Below are 8,903 nucleotides of genomic sequence, written 5' to 3' on the forward strand. Positions count from 1 at the left end.
ACAGCATGTTCTCACTCATATGTTGAAGCTAATAAAAGTTGATCTCATAGAATAGTAAGTAGAATAGTGTAACTAGAGGTTGGAAGGGGGTTATCCAAAGGTTGGTTAATGAATACAAAATTACAGCTGTCTAGTGTTCTTGTGTTGTGGTGTTCTACAGTTCTATAACTATCCGATTACTACAGTTAACAGCAATTCATCATATATTTTCAAATAGCTAGAAGACAGCATTCTGAATGTTCCCAACCCCCCAAAAAAGGATAAATATTTGAGATGACAGATATGCTAATTTCCCTGATTTGATCATTACATACTATATATACATACTGAAATATCACAATGTACCCCATACATATGTATGATTATTAGGTGTCAATTAAGAAAATGTGTCGGGCGGCACCTGTGGCTCAGTGAGTAGGGCGCCAGCCCCATATGCCGAGGGTGGTGGGTTCAAACCCAGCCCCGGCCAAACTGCAACCAAAAAATAGCCGGGCGTTGTGGCAGGCGCCTGTAGTCCCAGCTGCTCGGGAGGCTGAGGCAAGAGAATCGCGTAAGCCCAAGACTTAAGAGGTTGCTGTGAGCCGTGTGACGCCACGGCACTCTACCTGAGGGTGGTACAGTGAGACTCGGTCTCTACAAAAAAAAAAAAAAGAAAGAAAGAAAATGTGTCAGACAATCTATGAACCAAGTGTATGGTGCCCCACAATCATACTAATGTACACAGCTATGGTTTAATAAAAAAAAAAAAACTGCAAAAAAAGAAAAAATTAATAAAAAGTACTTCCAGACTGTCCCTCTGCTCAATCTACAGGCTTCTGTCCTTCCTTCTCATTTGGATGGATGACACTGCCTTTCCACCCATCTTCTGTGACAAGTGGTACCCACCTCAAACCTCAGTTTTGGGGCAAGCATGAAGCCCTCCACTGCTCATACTGGTTACCTCCCAGGTTCAGATATAATATCAATGTCATCATGATGACCATTAAGCTGAGGCTTCAAATTCACAAATGGCCTGAAAATGCAGATGTTTGGCACTATCTCCAGACAAGATTATATTTAGCCCCCGTATTTTCACTTACATTAAAATGTTAATTTAATAAAGTACACCACACAAAATAAGTCCCACCACAATGTAAGGTTTTTCTCAAAAACAGCCCTTCTGCCAGGCCAGGTGGCTCACTCCTATAATCCTAACACTCTGAGAGGCCAAGGCAGATGGACTGCCTGACCTTACAGGTTGAAGACCAGCCTGAGCCAGAGTGAGACCTCATCTCTAAAAAAAAAAGAAATAGGTGGGTGGGCATTATGGCCTGTAGTCCCAGCTACTTGGGAGGCTTAAGCAAGAGAATCGCTTGAGCCCAAGAGTTTGAGGTTGCTGTGAGCTGTGACGCCATAGCACTCTACCCAAAGCAACAAAGTGACCTCTGTCTCAAAAAAACAAAAACAAAAACAAAACAGCCCTCCCTTGGGGAGACTGTAGATCTGAGTCCAGTCCCAACCTGGCTTCAGAATGCTGGCAATAAATCTACTGACACAGCCTGTCTACAGATGAGGCCACTGCTATAGGCATTCATGAAGCAGATCAGATTACAAAACCATGGCACCCCAGCCCCATCCCCAAAGAATATATGTATTTTGAAGCTCCTAGACATAAAACGTGACCCTATAAGGTGTACTACATTTAACTTCATACTTCTGGGTGAGCTAACAAGGTTTCTCTTCATGTTGTCCAATTATTGGGGAAAATGCTGACATAAATGAGCTGAGAGTTTAAATTTTTCTCACAGTCATTTCTGAAAAGAAATGTTCTCCCTGCTTCTTTGGGATCCCCATAAGTCACAGACAAAAAGAATTTTTTAAAGCATCAATGTATCCTTTAACAAAATAGCACCCACAATCAGGTCATTTATTGACTGCCTACTTTTTAGAGGACAAATGCAAACTCTTCACTTGAGTATTGAGGTGAAGCGGGATCCCCACCACTGTGCCACGGGTTCTGTTGAATGTATCACTATATATTTTAAATAGGACTCAGAAAAAACCCTAGATAGCATATGAATCAAATCTTTATAAAGCAGCCATTTTAATATTATGTGACAATCTCATTTTCTACATTTGTAAATGAAATAATGGAGGAATTACACTATGAAATATATGTCCCACTATTATAAATGGTACTTTTGTTTTACCTTGTTTTGTTTTCCCTGAGAAAAGGTTATAAAGTCTACAAAACAGTAGGGGAAATGCAAGCTCTCTGGTTCTTTCACTTTCTCATTTTGTTAACAGGCCACCCCTCCCATCCTAGTCCCCAGTACAGCCTCTCATTTGGTTTCTTCATACTGCCACATAGGGAGAACGTGCAAGAGCTTTACCTAAAGAGGGATGGTCCTCTGTGCACAAAAGATGATTGTGGTGGATCTGAAATGGCAGCTCTTGTCTCTTCTATTGTGTGGACTTTGCTTTCTGGATACAGTAAAAAGAGGCACTGTTCATACCTGTATCTTGGTAAATAAAAACCTATGCAAATCCAACCTCTAAATGGGCAATCAGTGCCTGACTGAAAATGAGACAGCTCTCAGAGACCTTTCTGGTTTTCATCTGTGGCTTCATCACTTTCTAAACTATACATGACAGGAGGCATCTGAGTGAAAATATTTCCTATTTTGTTCCTTTTTTGATATGATAAAATGGTTTCAAGAACTGTTTCTACATAACTTTGTGTTAAAGACTTATTTCCCTGGGAGGTGGGCGAGGTATACCAAATTTAACTACAAGTGACAGAAAAATAGCAGCTGCCTTTCAGGCCAGTCCTCAAGGTCTCAGCCCAAAGTCTGTCATTGCTTGCTCCTCCTCGAACTTGTTAGAGTTGCTTCCTCAGCCAGCAATACATCCAACCTAATGTTCAGGATATTTGTTGCCCTTTAATTTTGTCAGTTAAAAAATAGAAACAATTCTACCTAAAATCATAGGGAAAATGTTCATAAAATGCAATAAATATGTTAGGAAGACTAATCTATTCTTTCATTTATTTGACGAACTTTCACTGAGAACTTACTATGTACCAGGCATTGGGGATATGAGGTAAAGAGACCCAGACACCTGCCCATCAAAGAGGTACTGGTATATCCAAGGAAACCTGAATGAGCCTGAAGAAACTTTTTCAAATTTCCACACCAGTTGCAGACAATGCCAAGAAGCTCAGGATTCAAAGAATCTGATGGGGACAATTTAAAACCAATTCAAATGATCCAAAGTGGAAAAGAAGATCCAGCAAACATTCCCATGGCCTAAGGAGATCAAATAGCCTGTGATAAGTCTCTCATGCCAACCCCCAGACTGCCTTTTCTCAATTGGAGGCCCTTTCTTCTGGGCCCTTCATGTTCCCTCACTGTGTAGGCATAAAACAATCTCCCAGCCTCTTTCTCCTCATGAGCCAACTTAATGCCCATGCAAGAAGGCCTTGAGAGTGGACATAATATTTTCATCAGCATGGCTAATTGAGTCCCAAATTGCTAATCTGGCTCCTTTTTTCACCTTAACACTTTATTCTCATGGCTGTTATAAAGAGTTCTGGATTATTATGCTTGAGCTTCTTGAAAAGTACCATATACATATAAGGGGAAAATATACATATACACATATACACACGCACATATTTAAATCCAGACTCCTTTCATTCTTCCTTATTCTTGAGTTCTGAGCTATGTATCCTTTTTCTAAATGCCTGGAGTTGAACATTCAGAGCCCTTGTCTTTTCTTGAGCTTCAAAGAGACATCACTCAGGTCAATTATTTATTATAGTTCCTAGTAAACCTATTTTCTTTCCTTCTTATCATTGGAAGAAGGCTGTAAAAGTAGGCATTTGTCTATAATTTTTTTCAGTGAGAAATCAATACACACCTGCACAAATTTTCTAAATTAGCCACTAATTTAAGCAATCATGTGTGTGTGTTTGTGTTCCCCATTTGACAATACCATTATTTTTCAAATAAAAATGATAATGCCCCACTTCCCAGACTGCATTATTTTTCCCATCCATCTTTTAAAAACACTATCACTCAGGCTCAGCTCCTGTGGCTCAGAGGCTAGGTGCCAGCCACATACACTGTGGCTGGAGGGTTTGAACCCGGCCCAGGCCTGCCAAACAACAATGACAACTACAACAAAAAATAGCCCTGCGTTGTGGCAGGTGCCTGTAGTCCCAGCTACTTGGGAGGCTAAGGCAAGAAAATCACTTAAGCCAAAGAGTTTGAGGTTGCTGTGAGCTGTGAATCATAGCACTCTACTGAGGGCGACATAGTGAGACTGTCTCAAAAAAAAAAAAAAATACTATCACTCAGTTTAATACCAAGTAGAACTAAATGATGGATTTATATTGTGTCACTATTAGAAAGGCATGGAAAAATGCTTCATCTTTCAGGGCACGAGAATGTCATTAACACCTGATAAGGTAATTCACACCTTGCTTATCCAATTTCTAAGTTGCCTTTCCAACATTGTTAGTTGGCTATCTCCAGGCAATACATTCAGGAAGAGTAGGATAGCATGGAACCTTGTATCCTTAGCATCTAAAAGCTCACATTAATAAAGATATAATTCCTTTCTTTTTGGTCATAATTTATGTTGGTTTGTTGGTTGGATAGCTGACTATTAAACAACTTGCTCCCAGAGACAGTTTATTCTCTCAGAGAGAAAATCGTCCATGTCATTTTAGCTAAAGCTCAGGTTTCTTTTTGTTTTTTAAGTGAGAGGTGTATCACAGCTAGGGATAGTCAGAAAAATCCCACGAAGAATCACAACTTCTGATTTCTGTTTTCATGACATCACATACATTTACAATGAGGAAAATTCATCTATTTCCACCTGGTAAACATTGTCATAAGAAAACAACAGTATGGGAGAACTGTGATGAAATAAAGGCCAAGTGGAGCCTTACAGACACTTGACAGTTTTAACAGGGCAGTGGCCATTATTTAACTTTAATTACAGGATCAAATTACTTGTTAAACATGTACTGTAACTTATGTATTGTCTACTATATCCCAATCCCTGTTTGTAATCCTATCAGAGAACATTATTTCAAAAGAGAAAAATCCTGCCACCTTCTTTAATTTATTGTACTGTAAGCAGGTGAGGTGTAAAATTTTATGAATGGAAATTTCACCATTTTAGGGCACTTCTCACTCCCTTCCCTCCACTCCTCTCTCACATATAAAGGCAGCTGGGTGGAGAACAGAATTGTACTGCATACTATATTGTCAACATCTGCATAATAGCCAAGAGATGGTCAATGTTCCAGCATGTGCAGTACTGTACAGCCACTCAAAAGACAAAACCCTTTTTATTCCCAAGGTGCTAGGAATACTTTTTCATATTGTGAAGTTACACCTATAATAATATACCTACTGGTCAAAAGGATGAATTATGCAAATGCCTGGAAGTACAGTGAGAGGCAGAGAACCAATTTGAGACAAATGGAGCACAGGCAATTAGAGGAATATACATTCTAATCTATTTTAAATTTTTAGGTTCTTATAAGTGCACAAAAATGTCTTCTGTTTAAAATGAATGCTGTACACAAAATCTCTTCCTCTGTGAGTTTATAAACTATCCGTTTTTCTTAATTCAACATTTATTAAACACCTACTTTGTGGGCGAGGTGCGGTGGTTCACGCCTATAATCCTAACACTCTGGGAGGCCAAGGCGGGTGGATTGCCTGAGCTCAGGAATACAAGACCAGCCTGAGAAAGAGACCCCATCTCTACTAAAAATTAAAAAAAAAAAAAAAAAACTGAAGCAAGAGGATCACTTTAGCTCAAGAGTTTGAGGTTGCTGTGAGCTATGATGGCATTCAACCCAGAGCAGCAGAGTGAGACTACATCTCCAAAAACAAACAGGGCAGCACCGCACCTGTGGCTCAGTGGGTAGGGCGCCGGTATGGTCCCATATACCGAGAGTGGCAGGTTCGAACCCAGCCCCAGCCAAACTGCAACAACAACAACAAAAAAAAAAACAGGTGGCACCCATAGCTCAGTGGTGAGGGTGCTGGCCATATACACCGAGGCTGGTGGGTTTGAACAAAACCTGAGCCAGCTAAAACAACTGCAACAACCACCAAAAAAATAGCTGGGCATTGTGGTGGGCGCCTGTAGCCCCAGCTACTTGGGAGGCTGAGGCAAGAGAATTGCTTGAGCCAAAGAGTTTGATGTTGCTGTGAGCTGTGATGTCACAGCACTCTACCCAGGGCGACAGCTTGAGACTCTGTCTCAAAAAAAAAAAAAACTATTTTGTGAAAATCATTATTTAGGTAGAGGGTAGGTTCAAGGGAATACCAAATATACTTTGGCTACCAGCTCATAATCATGAAAAGAAGCTGTTGTGATGGTTAAAATGGACAGTTGAGAGAAAAAAAGTTTCTTTATAATAGTCCTGGGAGTCATTATGAGTGCTTAAAGCAGCAAAAGAAATAGAGAAGTAAAGTAGGTCTTATAAGTAGAGAAAACATGCAGTCACCACCTGTAGCCCAGCACTATATCAATCCTCTCTCAATTTTTTTCTGACAAACTCCTTCATTATGTTTTCATATTAAGGTCTCCAATCTCAACACTATATGAGCAGAAAATGCTAACTGGCAAAATTTCCTCCTAATGACTCTGACATCAGTTTAGTTTGTCTATTCTGGCCCCAAGGTTTAGTATTTTCACTTTTTTTTTTTTAAGGATGCTTTTGGTCCAAAGTCTTAACAGCAAGGTAGCACATGAAGAAGCAAAGCTTAATGAACTGTGCTCTAACTATGTAATCAATCACTAAAAATGGGAGAAGTTGCCTTTTGTCAGCTTTCCTTTACAAAAATGCAAATGTCTATCCCTCTACCTGGAGGAACTCTCCTTAAGATGTGAAGCAATAAAATGCCCCACATGCTTCTCTCAGCAATAACCTGAAAAATTAACGCTGAATTTGTTGCAAAGTAAATTCCATCTTAAGTTATAGTTTGGTTCTTTGTAGGTAGACTACAACACCTGGGTAGGAAAACCGCACCATGCTTTAATAGGTGCAAAACAATCTTTCCCCTTGTTTTCCAGACACTTGCTAAATTTAGCTTCTAGTGCTTTGAGAGAAATAAGAAGTGAACAGAGGTAGAATAACATTAGCTGAGCTATGGGCAAAAGCCCATTTAGGTTATGCTTTTTAAAGTTTCGATAAATGGGAAAGCACCCCCCCCAAAAAAAAACTGCATATTAGAAAAAAAAATCTAAATGACTTTTAAAAGTACTTAAGGGACTAGCTTCGCATAAGCTAAGGAAAAAGTGAATAAATCAGGAAAAATCCAAGGGCTCTGGTAAGACTCACTGTCAATCTATCTTCCATCAGAGGGGGAAAAGAAAACTCAGATGAATTATATTAAGTATTGATGTTTAGTCACTTGTACAGCTATTATCAACAGACTTTTCCAACCATCATCTCAGTAATCACCCAACTGATTAAACCAGAGAGTGAGCACAGTAAAAAATTACCAATATTTCAAAATTAAATCTTGCAAGAGTTTTAATCGATGTTTTCCTATGAATGCTATACACGCATATGCAGTGTAGATTTGAGCTCAATTTTCTTTTTTCCTTTTTTCCTTCAGTTTTTGGCCGAGGCCAGGATTGAACCCACCACCTCTGGTATATGGGGCCGGTGCCCTACTCCTTGAGCCACAGGCACCGCCCTTAAGCTCAATTTTCAAATAGCAATTTAAGAACATCTATGAGGAAAGAAGTCCTCTAAAACACATTAATTAGAGCGACAGCAAATTCATCTGTCATAGCCATATACACCAACAAGTAGACTTGCTCAGGAAAACACACAGTGGGTCTACCTCAGCAATAATAAAACTACGCAAATGAATCACTTAAAAGCCAACTTTCGTTTCGAGTCTGCGTTTAATTTCGCCTTCTTACCATAAAAGCTTATTGTGTGGCAAAACTAAAGTTGCCTTTTATAACAGTCCGCTAAAATCTACTCTCCTGCCCAAATGTGTTGATCCAGAGTAGGAAGAGACAAGGTTCTGCAAGGAAGCTGTGGCACTGCTCACTAAGTCGCATGGAAATAGGGAAATTAACCGTTAAAAGAATTTGATGATGAGATGCCATGCAGGACGTTCCTTCAAATTAAAAAAAGGAGAAGAGGAGGAGGAAGAAGAATTAGAAAGTAGAAAAAAGAAGGAAGGAAAGAGGGAAGGAGGAGGGGGGGTTGAGAAAACGGGGAGGAAGATCAAAGCTCTATTAAAATCGAAAAAAAAAGTTTTAGAATTAAAACTTTCCCTCCCCCATTTGCCATTTGGTATAATATAGCTCAAAAGGTTAATTAATGCCTTATTTCGTCGGCGTCCTAGAAAGGAAGCCACTCTTAACAAATCCCAACTCGTCTCCAGCCTTACCTTATGCTGATAGCGCAAACCCAAAGCTAAGGGGCCCTGCTCTCAGCGGCAACGGTAGGGGCAGCGGCAGCGACAGTGGCACATGCCATCTGTTAGCGGCAGAAGCAAAAGCAGCGCTGCGTGAGGTGGCCCCGGTGCCGGGAGAGCCTTTAGCGGGGGTGTGTAATGAATGCCGCCATTTTAAAGCGAGGTTCCTGAAATCATTAGATATAAGCAAATTAAAGCCCGCCCCACCTACATAACTTTAGGGCTGGGACCCGCAACCCGGCTCCAAGTCGGCCGCTATGGGGTATAAAATGTCAAGTATACAGACTCTCACATGCGGACTCTCCGACGGAGGCGACAATCGCTGTGCTCCCTTCCGCCCACTTCCCGCCCCGCGCTTTAACCAGCCTCCGCTCAGGCCCGAGGGAAAGAAGATTTTCTTTTCTCCACTCCTCAGGGGCCCCTTCCCCGGGCAGGCCGTTGGGCTAGGGGAGG

General features: G+C 40.7%; 1 protein-coding gene across 1 annotated transcript in view; it reads right to left on the minus strand.

Annotated features, from left to right (window-relative positions):
- Window positions 1-8,605, minus strand: part of MBNL3 (muscleblind like splicing regulator 3) — a 126,847-nt gene extending 118,242 nt beyond the window's left edge. Inside the window, exon 1 of the mRNA XM_053580901.1 lies at window positions 8,424-8,605. The gene's annotated coding sequence lies outside the window, so the exon portion shown is untranslated. The remainder of the gene's footprint in view (window positions 1-8,423) is intronic.
- Between the last annotated feature and the right edge of the window lie 298 nt (window positions 8,606-8,903).

Source organism: Nycticebus coucang, chromosome X (assembly GCF_027406575.1).
Source record: "Nycticebus coucang isolate mNycCou1 chromosome X, mNycCou1.pri, whole genome shotgun sequence".
Lineage (NCBI taxonomy): Eukaryota > Metazoa > Chordata > Mammalia > Primates > Lorisidae > Nycticebus > Nycticebus coucang.